We start from the raw sequence: 14,191 nt of genomic DNA on the forward strand, positions 1-14,191 counted from the left end.
AGTCCTTAGAAGCCTTTTTATCAATTAGGCCTCTATTTTCTTCATTTTCCATTATTTTCCTTTAGTTTCCTTGTCACATGAAATCTATGAACTTTCACCTTACTTTTCTTCTAATTTCCATTCTTTTCATAAATAAATGTGCCAATTAATGCCACTTTTCCTTTCCAAAGCCTTTTCCATAGCCTTTGCCATATTCTTTTAGCCATAATAACCAGAATGATCACCCACTAGGATGTTTTCCCAACATTCAACTTGGAATATGTGTCCCATGATCGTGGTCTTATATATTTTTACATGGATTTTTAACCAGGGCTGTTACAATGGTTACTGATGAATCAATTTTATGTCCACCGATCCAATCTAAATAATATACAAGCTTAAAATAAAATAAAACAAGAAAATTAATTCTTTAGTTTTTACTGAGCCTTCGATAGATGAGATAAAAGGGGAAATCAGAACCTTTCTACAACAAGTTTATAGGTATGGGGTGAGAAATTCATTTAATTATCACATTTATTTGTTTATGATTTAGTTATCTCATCCTTTATTTTACATGAGTTTTTGGCAGAGTACGATCCTCATTGTAAGACTATGGGGGTCGACGTTGGTAGAAACGTAGATACTCCATCTCTCAGTGAGTCACTAGTCATTGAGACCGCTACAAATTCTCAACCACCCACAACAGGATGTGCACCCCTAAACAATGTATGTTAGGATCTACACATGATGTTGTGGATGCAGAGCATGATCCGATTACACAATTTGAAGTGATCTTTCCTAGATCTTCCCGTGTTACTAGCATGAGATCACTACCGATCAAATTTTTGCTAGATGATGAGAATGTTTGCATGAAAATAAAGAAACCTTCGCATATTTAAGAATTGTTTTAAATATTAATTACAACCTAAATGAAATTAACGTATAGCCTATGATTATTTTAAACTAATGATAATATCATTTTGTAGGAAATAATGTATTTTATAGGCGTTTGTATGACATAACCTTGGAAATATTTCGGCCTACCAATTGCACAAATTGGAAATTCCAAAATTTCAAGTTAAAAGATGAACTTATTAACAAGATTTTCCACCTATTCGGTGAGGGTACCTTCAAAAAATATGGAGTTACCTCAAAGGTATACCTACATTTCAAATATTTGTGGGACCAGTATAGGTCTCAATTGGAAAGGGCCAGGTCACATGAGTGCCCTCCATCGATTCCAGAGATGGAGTTCAGAGTGCTCATGGTAGATGCACATGAGAAGGCACTTTGAAAAGAAGGGAATACTCCACCTATATCAGAAAGGTATAGGGCACTTTTAATAATGCAATTATGATGCCTATCATCATTGTGACATCTAATTAATTTATTTAATGTTTAAATATAAGCTCCCATATACTTCCAAATTCACAATGGATATAATAGCCAAACATGGGTAGCATCATCTTGGCCTGGGTGGTTACTCGAAACTAGCCATAAAAAGTGTATGTATATAAAAAAATAATTCGCATCCAAATTATAAATTGTTAACAATTTTAATTTAATATCACAAAAGAAGAAAAAGTCATGTTCTAATGTAAAATTCCAAGGTCACAATTCAAAGAGGATCCCACGGAGGAAGACTAAATCTTGCTTTCAGGTACGACTATCAAGTCATGGTTGAATGAAGGACAAGCTTGTCGTCTTCATAGTCTTCCACCAACTAACATAACACTTAGGAAAATAAAAGCAACAAATAAAATTTATAAATAAATATTTTTATACAATCTATTGGTTATTATTTTTTGCCAGAAAGTAATGTGTTGGATTTTAAAAAGAAGGCAAACAATGTAGATATAACACATGAGCCTATTGATGATGGAGTGCCTGATCTTGAGACTAATGTTCGGATCAGTACTAGAGGTTTTTAATGTGTTATAAAAAATTATAGTATGGAATACAATTAAAAGTATTTCAATGAAAATGGTGTATTAATTAAAACCTTTATTGTTTCTACACTAAAGCATGTACAAGATGTGGCTAAAGAACAGGAGGAACATTTGGCCACATCAGAAATTATTTCACTTCCCTCCACTACTGAAGCAATTAAAAAAATTCTAATACTCTTTTTATTAATAAAGCATTTGTAATAATAATAACTATAATTATGAATTTAACATTTATTTCTTATTACAGTTGATGCTCAGCCCCACTTGTAGCAGCATAGTCATAGGACTAGGTAAACAATAAGACATATTACACTAGAGACCACAACAACTGAAGGGGGCCAAGATAAAGACATCGTTGCTAACTACACAGTAGAAAAAATAAAGAAAATTGATAAAAAATCACTGCACTTGTTTATTTAAGCCCTCTTTTTTGAGTACCACATGTTCTACTAAGAGGTTGAATGCCTCATGGCATGTGCACATGTAACTTTAGAATATATTAATAAAAAGTCGTGATTTTTCTGTTGCAAAAAAAATTAGAACGATTTTGTTTCATATTATGCAGACATTTTTTGTCATAAAATTTATTGAGGTAAAATATTTTATGGATTTATGAATGAATAAATGAAGGATGATACCCTTAAAGGCATCATATATTTATGATATTTCTTCATCCAACTCTATTTTGAGGTTATGATTAAATTATAATAAAAGAAATTGTTTATAGAGGCTCAACCAAAACCCATGTAACATGAATATGGGGAAAATCCTAGAAGACATTTTAATATTGTCTCATATATTTTTATTGGATTTTAAACATCTTGGTATATGTTGTAGCAGCTACAACGCCCTCCAAAATTTTGGCTTGCATCCAAATTTCATAGCCTTCCTTGGTTTTTCATTTGATGGTTGCAAACACTTGAGCTCACCCCATGAGCTCTTATGAAATCTTTCCACCTTTACTTGTTTGACCAACGATCGTCTTTTGGCATGTTGATTTCTTTGCCATGCTTGAGATCTAATTTTGGTGAGTTTGAAGGTCTATCTTTGTATTTTTGGTTTGTCTTCACTATGTAAACATCCATCGTACTCACACACAAAGTTGTAAGAATTGTCGCGCAAGTGTCGTCATGGTTGTTTGAAGGTCTATCACAAGTGTCGCACTTGTCTTTCTCAACTCCAAGATAGTCTCACTGAGGGCATGTTTTGTATTGTGGTCATGGTGTTCTATGTTGTTGCGTCATCAAGTATTCTAACTGTATGTTCACAATGTCATTCTACACAAGTTTTCATGCTTTTGACACTTAGCCATTTTCCTGAAAATCTGCCCCACCAGACAACCCCCTTTCGTTAGACCCTAACTGAGATGCACTGCACATTCTAAGCCCCTAATGACCTTTCTCTACTGCCCAGAACTGTGCAGTGATTGAGGTTGTCCTCTAGGTCAACTACAGTATGCAATCCTGGAGATGAGTATCCTATCTGCCTCCCAGAATTGTGCAGAATATTCCTCCTTATTCAACTGAACTGTGTATTTCTCAAGCACAATCATCGACCCTCCTTTTTTCCCACAGGGAGCCTGCACTACTCTGAGACATAGGTCTACACTATTCTCCAAATTTACACAAATAAGCCCAGCATGTCATCTATTGCCTTGCTCTATATTATTTCCCAAAATTCCGTAGAGCTTCCCAGATAACCCCTACTACTTTTCCTCCAGAAATTGCGCAGACATGTCTTGAAGTTCCCCTCCTAACTATCCTACACTTTTCCCAGAGATTGCATAGTCATGACCAGTAGCTCCCTCCATAGCCATGCTTTGTATTCCCTCTAGAAATTGCAAAAAACTGACCAGAAGCCCCTTTACAACTCGCTCCGTCTTCCCTCTGAAAACTGCACAGAGGTTGCCTCCCTCAGGGTCCCACCCTGCAGCTGACATTGGTGACTCTCACTGTGAAATCCTACCTCCTAGTGATCACTATGAAGTTTTTCCAGACAATGCAAGTTGTCCTCTTAGAATGCCTCATTCTAGCCTGAGACGCACTTTACATTGTCTCTCCATGTTTCCCAGAACACGAGAACAATGCATCATGCTAGACTAGGAGGTTTTGGATTTGATGTCATCTAATCATGAGTGAATTGCAGGAACAGGTACACTATCAGTTCATGGTGAGATGATGAACGGGATGAAGAAGGAGTGCACATTCTAGAAGACTTACTTACAACTGGACGAACATACCAAGCATATCAAGCAACAAGCAAGAGGAACACATGCATTGAACCATCAAGCAAGACCAAGACCATCGAAGACCCCGCAACACTATGCCATGCAGAGGAGAAGAAAAAGCACACCAAGAGTACATCCATCACTCAGCAGCACAAGAAATTTATATGGACACCACAATCAGCCAATACATGTTAGTAGTGTCATGTCGAGTTGTGTCATGAGCTATCTTACCGACATCACCATTATGGTTCATATCCTTGTACCTGAATGTAATGTAAAGTGAAGTACAATGGATGCATGCAAGAAGTCGAAGAGTCATGTCAGTTGAAAAGTCATGGGAAGTTGAACATTCACGAGGGTAGTCCAAGAGTCACAAGGGTCAAGCATCACCCTTGGCTATATATACCGCTCCTATTATATGAAACGAGACTTTTCACCTTGTCTCCTCCCACATAGCCTTGAGATTCTGTAGTCTGTTCTTTGAGGAGTGACGAGTGGCTCCAATGTCCCACAACTGGGACTAGTGATGTATGGCGTACAAATGTGTCTTGGGACTTTTTCTTATTTTAGAAGCATGTTTCAGGCCAGCATGTTTTCACACATGTTTTTTATATGTTTATAATACTACTCTTTAAACATTTGTAATGCATTTTTTCTTAACCTGTCCTAAGACAGTCAAACTTCTTTAGTTATTTTAGTACTTACATTGTTGAAGATGTGTTGAATTTTTTATCGATGTTGTCTTGTCCATGTGGAATACTCTACAGAACATTAGATAGAACATTCTTGTTTTTCTTGGTTATAACAACCATTACGCCCATGTGGACTACTCCGTTAGATGGTGTACGTGTTTTCCCTTACACTTTGGTTTTAACAACTACCGCATCCGCTATGGACTACTCTGTTGGATGTTGGACAAACTTTTATTTTTTTCACGCGTGTTTCTCCCTGGGTGGTACTACTACCTCTCATCTAGAGTCTCACTTTTACCCTCTCCCTTATAGTAAGATAAATCAGACATAAGTTATATTACACACTCACCAGGCATACTCACCTCGCTTTTTGATGATATAAGCATAACACTCCCATGTGCTGAACAACAAGAGCTAAGGCAAATCTATAAGATAATTTCAACTAGTCCATCATACCAGATGGGACTCCTACTCAAAACGGTGTGAGGTCTAGTTGGTACTTCATACCGGGGATATCCCCTTAATGTTGGCAGGTCCAACACCATCAAAATTTATGGTGCTAGAAGGAGGGCCAATAGCAGTTTATCATTGAATGTCCTACCAACCCCACTTATCTATCATCTAGTCAAGGCAGTAACACAAACTCCCCCTCTCCCACAAACAACTTTGAAGTTGGTTATTCCTTACCTCCCTGACTTGAAAAAGAAATTTCATATCAGCACATCCGCTATATCCATCCCATCACCCATCAGGTTTATAAAGTTGTTGGAATGATTTGAGGATTGCAAACTCTTCCCTCTTCATAGAGGAAGCAAAAGACTACTCCCACAGGAGTGGTAGTCTCATATGTTGAAGAAGAAATCCTCACCACTCTTGAAGAGCTCGAAAAAGTTGTTGAAAATGAAGAGGAACCTCCATTTTCCTAGAAGGGGAAGAAGATAACCTTGTGCTCTTGGGCTCAGGTTCCGGCAGAGGAAGCGGAGGAGGTGGAGGCAGAGATGAACCAATAGATTCAGTGGTTGAATTTTCAGATTTAGAAGAAGAGGAGGAGGATGAAGAAGAGGACAAGATGGCTAACTAAAATCTGGAATGGATGATACAGGGCCCATTGTTACTCCTGGGTGTCTTGCAAAATATGCCAAGACGCACATAGAAGTTGTTAACAAAGTATGGCCCCAGAATAGTGAAGGTGAAATATCATCTAGACACATTCTACCTACATTTGCAGACACTTGATGTATGTTATGATGATGTTGCATGTAGACTATTTCCATGTACTTTGGATGACAGAGTACCTATATGGTACCACAACTTTCCTATCAGCTCCATTTAGAACTGGGGGATGTTCAAGAAAATTTTCCTTGAGAAGTTTGCTGAAGACAAAACCCCCTCCATGTTGCTAAAAGAGTTGGGTAGTCTCAAGATGGAGAAAAAAGAAAAAGTGAGAGATTTTAAACATATGTTTAAGCGTATCTTGAATAAATTCATTGCGGACAACAAACTTCATGACTCCATCACAGTTGACTACTACATGTCTGCAGTGTCAACCAACATTGCGTAGTTCATCAAGTGAGCTGCGAGACCAACACTTTTACAAAATTTCCAAGATGCAATTGATGTGGTGAAATACTCGCACGCTATTGGAGTCAGTGTATATGATGAACTAGATAAATACTCCAAAGACATGGGTAGGAGGTCTCAGATTGTTGTGAGCAAGGCAAAGGAAAAGGAAGAAAGTGAAATTGAAAACCTTACTCTTATTTTCAAGTCCTTAACAACCAAATTTTCTAAACTCCAGCAATAGATGAGCGAGACCAACATGAACAGTAGGCCTCCCAGATTTGTGCAGACGAAAAACTCAGCTTCGAGCAGCAAAAACAGTCACCCGACCAAATTTGCGCAGATATCTAACCTTGTGTTTGGCCTAGATGCAATTAAAATAGATCATTATTGAACATTCCATGGCGAACGAAATTCAAAGAGGACTTGCCAAGGATGGAACCAAGCAATGAGCTCCCTGGCTACATAGTTGACTGACCAATTTATGGCTAGTGAGCTGGTTGAGCTGGAGGGTGGAGATGAAGAGGAAGTTGCTGCATCTAATGAAGCTCCAAGTGTTGGGCATGTAATCAACATGTATCAATGTGCTAATGCTGCCCAGAAGACAACCGCTGAGAAGGACCCTCCGAGCGACCATCTGACCCCAAAGCAAAACATTCGATACAGTTTGAGGAGTCAAGGGGCCCCCACTATTTTTTAGATACCAAGAGAAAAGGTGAGACAACATTTTCTCAAAACAGTTGATCTGCTAGTCAACACAACACAAAAAAAACAAAGAAAGTCCTGAAAGACAGCTACAACTAAAATCACATCCCTGAGCAACAAAGACAAAATCATCCCACCAGACAACACGGACACAACTCTACCCTCAGACATCTCGGTGAGTCTTCCCACTTTAGATTACAACATTGTTGAAGACATGAAAAAGACCCATGCGAAAATCTCTCTTTATGAGTTAACCAAGATCACTAGTCAATGGTATATTCTTTTGTGTGCACTGGGGCAAACCTCCACAGATAGTGTTGCCTCTTCCATTAATGGAGCAAGAAAGTCTCCCGACATACTTGCGTTCGTGCTCAACACACTTTGCATGGAGGAAGTGAACCTACTCTGCCCACCATTTTTTCTATCATTCGAAATATTTAACTTTAATGTCCACAACTGTTTGGTGATTCTGACATGTCAGTCAATGTCATGCCACTCTCTATTGTTAAGCAGATCAATGCTCAATGGAGTAGCACTGTTGCACAGTTCATCCAACTTGATAGAACATGTGTGCCGACCATTGGTAAACTTCAGGATGTGATCATCCAGTTATCGTCTAACAGACGAGTTCATCAGTTCATTAACATTGTGATTGTGGACATCCCAGAAGCATATGGCTTATTCCTCAACAGAGAATGGTCCAACAAGCTCAAGGATATTTTGCTATGGACTGGTCACACTTATGGCTTCCACACAAGGGCGGGAACAACCAGATATGAGTGTTGTCGGAAATATATATGAAACATAACATTACTCCCTTGAATGGTGAAAATGAACCATTTGATTTTGCAGAAATTATGTTCAACAATTTCTTTCTGGAAATGCAGTTGGGGTGTTATCTCACATAGCCAACCCCAACCCCACCAGACACACAGTTGGGTCTCATTCCTTGCCCGACTGGCAAAAATGAAAATTGTAACATATATTGTAATAGTAACAACAATCGTGACAGTAGTACTAGCGCAACAAATGGTCCTTGTACAAATAATATGTGGACCCTATACTTTAACGGATCCAAGACTCAGGAGGGATCTAGAGTCGTTTGTGTTTTGATGGAGATGATGCAAAGGAAACACTTAGTGTTGAGCCGCTTAGATTTTGAGTGCACAAAAAACACTACTAATTATGAAGCACTCATTTTGGGCTTACAAAACGACATCAGCCTCAATGTTGCTGTGCTTAAAGTGGTAGGTGATTCAGAGATCGTGGTAAGTCATGTATGTAACACCATACACTGTGTTTCATCCTATCTTAAGAGTTACCAACAAGAGGTATGTCAACTTATCTCTAAGTTCGAAGCTTTCAATATAACTTATGTACCAAGAATGCGTAATGCAGCTGCAGATGCTCTTGCAAATGCAGCTGCTAGGATGACACCGCTTAGGGATAGATTTTCTACTGAAATTTTGTATAAGCCATTTATCCCTAACAAAATCACTAATTTACGTGTTTTTGATGATGATCAATAGATAGTACATTTCATGGCCAATGTTGATGTCTTCAAGGACACAATGATAGATGAAGACAAGCAAGAGTAGTCCCTACAGAGAAAAATTGACGAGAGTAAAGGCAACCTCATCCCCAACAGTGTGGTATGACTTGAGAAGTCGTATGACTTGCGGAACCGCTTTCAGGGGTCGGTGAATGCCAAAACCCAAAGTTCCACAATGTTGTACGAATAGATCAACCGGGGAATCGATAAAGATCCGAAGTTCGTGAATCCCGGTACATGTTGCGCACCAGAAGAGCAACAATATTTTTTCTGCTTGTTCAGACAATATAGTGATGTTTTCGTGTCGATGTACGCTGAATTGAAAACATATGACACATGAATAATCCAACACGTCATTCTAATAAAAGAAGGGGTCAATCATTTTCATCAGAATCTAAGGAAAGTACGTCCATCACTTTCAGCCCTCATTCAGAAAGAATTGGCTGAGTTGTCGAATGCTCAGATAATTTACAAGGTTTGTCATTACACATGGGTTTCAAACTTAGTCCCTGTCAGGAAGAAGTCCGGGGAGATCCGCCCGTGCGTTGATTTCTGAAATATGAACCATGCCTTGGACAAAGATAACTACCAAGTGCATCTATGGAGCACATATTATAGAAAATATCTAAAGTAAAATTGTTATCTTTGCTACACAGTTTCTTAGGATACAATCAGGTTCTGGTAGCAGAGCCTAACAGATTGAAAACAACATTTCGTACCAAGTGGGGTACGTTCACTAACCATAGAATGGTGTTTGGGTTGGTAAATGTGGTGCTACATTTTAGCGCATAATGGACATTACTTTTCGTGGGATCATCAGACAGAGTGTAGTGGTCTACCTCGATGATGTGATAGTCTTCTCTAGAAATCAGTCAGGCTACCTGTGCCATCTCAAGAAAATATTTGAGAGATGTCAGAAGTATGGGATATTTTTGAATCCAAAGAAGAGTGTCTTCAAGTGTATGAAGGTAACCTCCTTGGGCACATTATTTCCAAGAGTGAGATAAAAGGTAGATCTAACCAAATTCTGGACCATCACGTAGATTCCTCATCCTATGAACAAGAAAGCTATGAATTCCTTCATGAGGAAGATCAACTTCCTCATAAAGGTCGTCTCTGATTACGCGCAGATTGTCAAACCCATTCAAGAGATGATCAAGAAGTACATAGTGTATAGTTGGGGAAAGAAGGAAAAGGAATTGTTTGCCCAGATTAAGAAAGCTATAACAAAGGCACCTACATTGTACAACCAAAACTTCAACAAATATTTCTTGCTCTACATGTTTGCTTCCAATACTTCACTCATTGTTGTGCTCACTTGGAAAGATGAGCTAAACAATGAATCAACCATCTCCTTTAGGAGCACGAGCTCAATGCAAGGACCTGAACTGAACTATCCCATCATGGAAAAATAAGAATAGGTTGTATAGAAGGTAGTTAAACATTTCAGACCATACCACTTGAAAAAGCACTGCATTGTATTTTTTTCATACCCAGCAATCAGACCACTTTTTGGTCAAAAAGAGTTGGGTGAGAGGTGGGAAAATTGGATGAATGGACTACAAGAGTATGACCTTGAAATAAATCTAGTTCACACCATAAAGGGTCACAATATTTGCAGATTAGTAGTGGAAGTAGTACATGCGCAAGAGGAAAAAATAGAGCTCACTAATGGGAGCAAGAAATTAAAATGTATAATTTTGAGCAAGTTGCCCCACTATGCATGGAAAATCTTGGTATGCAGACATGTGCCAATACCTTGAGCATGGAAACACTCTCTCTCACTTCTCTATGCGGAAAAAGAGGGCACTATGACTAAAAGATTTATGTTACCAGTTGGTGCATGTAGTGCTTTATAAGAAACATCACAACAACATTTTTCTCAAGTGCCTGGAGGCACAAGATTCAGAAAGGGTGTTACGTGATCTCCATGATGAACTAGCCAAAGGTCACTTCGTGGGAAAAAAATAGTGCACAAGGTCATGAGGGCCAGTTTCTACTGGCCTATATTATTCAAAGATGCACATGGATATGCCTGCAAGTGTCTAGTCTATCAGAGATGTGCTGGAAGAAAACACAGGTCAGTAGCCCTGCTGTAGCCTGTTGTAGTAGACAAACCATTCCAATAGTAGGGTTTGGACATTATTCGGGATATTTTCCCACATTCGTCAAAGAAACATTGTCACATATTAACTGCTACATATTACTTCATGCGGTGGATAAAAGCAGCTCCGCTCAAACAAGTGAATGACCAGGAAGTCATCAGCTTCCAAAGACATAACATCATCGTGAGGTTTGGCATTCCTATATCACTTGTTTTTGAAAATGAAACGTACTTTTATTCCTTAAATCTTTATGCCTTTGCATTGAAAAATGGTATTGTGTTAAATTATTCAGCTAACTACTACCCACAGGAAATTGTCTTGCCGAGTCTACAAGAAAAAATGTTATCGGCATCATAAGAAAGACCATTTATTCTGAACAACGAAACTGACATTCTTCTCTGGTAAATTCTCTATGGGCTAACCGAGTCACACCCAAACCATCTCTAAATTCCTCCCCCTACTTCTTGGTATAGAGAAAGGAATCCATCCTCCCACCAAATATCTACTTGCCTTCTCTCCAGTTATCCCAAGAATCCCAAGGCAAGTGGTGTCTATTGGTTCAACATAGGATGGACACATTACACAAACTACAGGAAGAAAGGGTGAAAGAAATAGAAAATTTCACACTTCACTAGAACCGTATCAAGATATGGTTTGACAAGAAGTCTCCAGGGAACACCAACTTCGATGTGGGTGGCTTAGTCTTGAAAGTGGAATAAACCCCATGAATACAAAGACAAACATACGAAGTTTCATTCCCTATGGATTGGCCCATTCATATTTCACAAGAAGCTTGGCCAACACACGTATCATTTACAATCACTTGATGGGAAGATTGACACTCTCCATTATCAATGTAAAAGACTTGAAATGTTATTTTCAATGATTTGGGGCTGTGCATCGCATTGTGTACATACTTCTTTCATTGTTGTTCTATTATTTGCTTTGCCTTTTCTACTTTTCTTTACTTTTTTGTTCTTTGCTTTGCTAATTTTCTCTGCTTTTTTGTTTAGTTATTTTTTTTGTAAATAAGTTTTGTCCCACTCTATGTTCTGGCTTCCTAATGTGCATGTGGCTGAAGTTCAAAGAGTTTTGTGACACTACAATGCTTGGCCAGTCCTGCATTCATATTCTTTGTGCTTGGTTGTAACTTTTGGTTGATGAAGCCTTGATGGAAAATATGATCCATCTGTAAGGAAATTTTTGATCAAACCATGAACCTGTGTCTAGTCTAGGAAGCCTCATGCCTATACTCAGTTTCTGCTTTGTGTGTTCAAGCTTATCTAACTAGTAGAAATGAAGAAGGGGAAAATCTAAACGAGTAAACCTAAATCAGAGGTCTTACATGCTTCTCTGAAGGAACAACCTCTTCTTCTCTCAATAAGTCAGGATCCCTCTTCCGCCCCAAAAATAAATAAGTGCCTAAGCATTGTTCTCTTTGAAAAAAATAACAAACGTGAAAGAAGAGAAAGGATTCCTCCATAGAGAGGTGAAGCAAGCAACTTCACCAAGGTACTGTCCAGGCTTGCTGGCAGTGGACAATTGTTTGTGTTCCTACATGACTCCATCGGGGTACTATCTAGGGATGCTCGCAGTGAAGAAAGACCAAAGATGAAAACTTATACTCTAAAAATATTAAGCTCGTGGACCAAATTACCCTTACCGCTTTGAAACACTATCATCTAGTTGAATTTTTTTGTTGTGTTCAACTGAGTCAGCACAAGTTGAACCGTGTATATCCATGGGGTATGTGGGGAAGCTGAAGTGATCTAAACAATGAATAAATACTTCCCAAAAGGACAACCTCCTATGATAAAAATGAACCAAAACAGATAAGATGGTATTCAACCAGTTTGTCACCAAGTGTTGTAGTGGCTGCAACACCATCCAAAGTTTTGGATTGCATCCAAATTTTGGAGCCTTCCTTTGTTTTTCCTTTGGTAGTTGTAAATACTCGAGTTCACCCCATGAGCTCTTGTGAAGTCTGTCCACCTTTTTTTTGTTTAACTAACGGTCATCTTTCGACATGTTGATTGCTTTTCCATGCTTGAGATCTAATTCTGGTGAGTTTGAAGGTTTATCTTTGTGTGTTTGGGTTGTCTTCTCTATGTAAACATTCATTGTACTCATACACAAATTTGTAAGCATTGTCGCGCAAGTGTCATCACGATCATCCGAAGGTTTATTACAAGTGTCGCACTTGTTGCTCTCAACTCCAAGACAGTCTTACTGAGGGCATGTTTTGTCTTTTGGTCATGGTGGTCTATGTTGTCGCGTCACCAAATATGCTAAGTGTATGTTCACATTGTCAGTTTGCACAAGTTTTCTTGCTTTTGACACTTAACCATTTTCTTGAAAATATGCCCAACCAGACAACCCTCTTCCGCCAGACTTTGACTAAGTTGCATTGTGCAGTGTCAACCCCATTGACCCTTATCTACTTCTAGGAACTACGCAGTGCTTTAGGTTGTCCTCTAGGTTAGCTACACTGCACAACTCTAGAGATGAGCAGCTTGTCTCCCTCCTAGAATTGTGCAGAAACTGCCTCCTTGTCCAACTGAACTACGCATTTCTCAAGCATAGTCATCAACCCTCCTCTTTGCCATCGGGAGCCTGCACTTCTTTGAGACCTGGGTCTGCACTATTCTCCAAATTTGTGCAGATAATATCAGCTCTCCATCTGTTGCCTTTCTCTGCACCGTTCCCTAGAATTGCGTAGAGCTTCCCAGATGACCCTTGCTTCCTTGCTCTACCCTGCCTCTAGGAATTTCGTAGACATGTCTAGAAGTTCCCTTAGTGACTATCTTGCATTGTTCCCAGAGATTCCATAGTCATGACCACTAGGTCACTCTGCAACCATGCTCTGTGTTCCCTCTGGAATTTGCGCAGAACTAACCAGCATTCCCTTTGCAGCCCGCTCTATCTTCCTTATGAAAATTGCACAAAGGCTGCCTCCCTCAGGGTCCCACCTTGTAGCTGACACCAGTGACTTTCACTGTGCAATCTTGCCTCCCAATGATCATTGTGCAATTTTTCCTGACAGTGTAGGTTTTCCTCCCAAAATGCCTCATTCCAGCCTAAGTTGAGCTTTGTGCTATCTCAGTGAGTTGTCCTCCCTGCTCATCACTCGGAACACAAGAACAATGCATCATGCTAGACTAGGAGGTTTTGGATTTTATTTCATCCCATCATGAGCGAATTGTAGGAATAGCTACACTAGCAGATCATGGCAAGATTATGAACGGGATGAAGAAGGAGCGCACATGCTAGAAGACTTGCTTTCACCTAGATGGATGTACCAAGCATATCAAGCAACAAGAAAACAAAACACATGCATTGAACCATCAAGCAAGACCAAGACCATTGAAGACCCCGCAACACTATGCCATGTGGAGGAGAAGAGAAAGCACACCAAGAGTACA

This window comes from Pinus tabuliformis, chromosome X (assembly GCF_031772625.1).
Source record: "Pinus tabuliformis cultivar Carrire ecotype Pingquan chromosome X, CPIR1, whole genome shotgun sequence".
Taxonomy (NCBI): Eukaryota; Viridiplantae; Streptophyta; class Pinopsida; order Pinales; family Pinaceae; genus Pinus; species Pinus tabuliformis.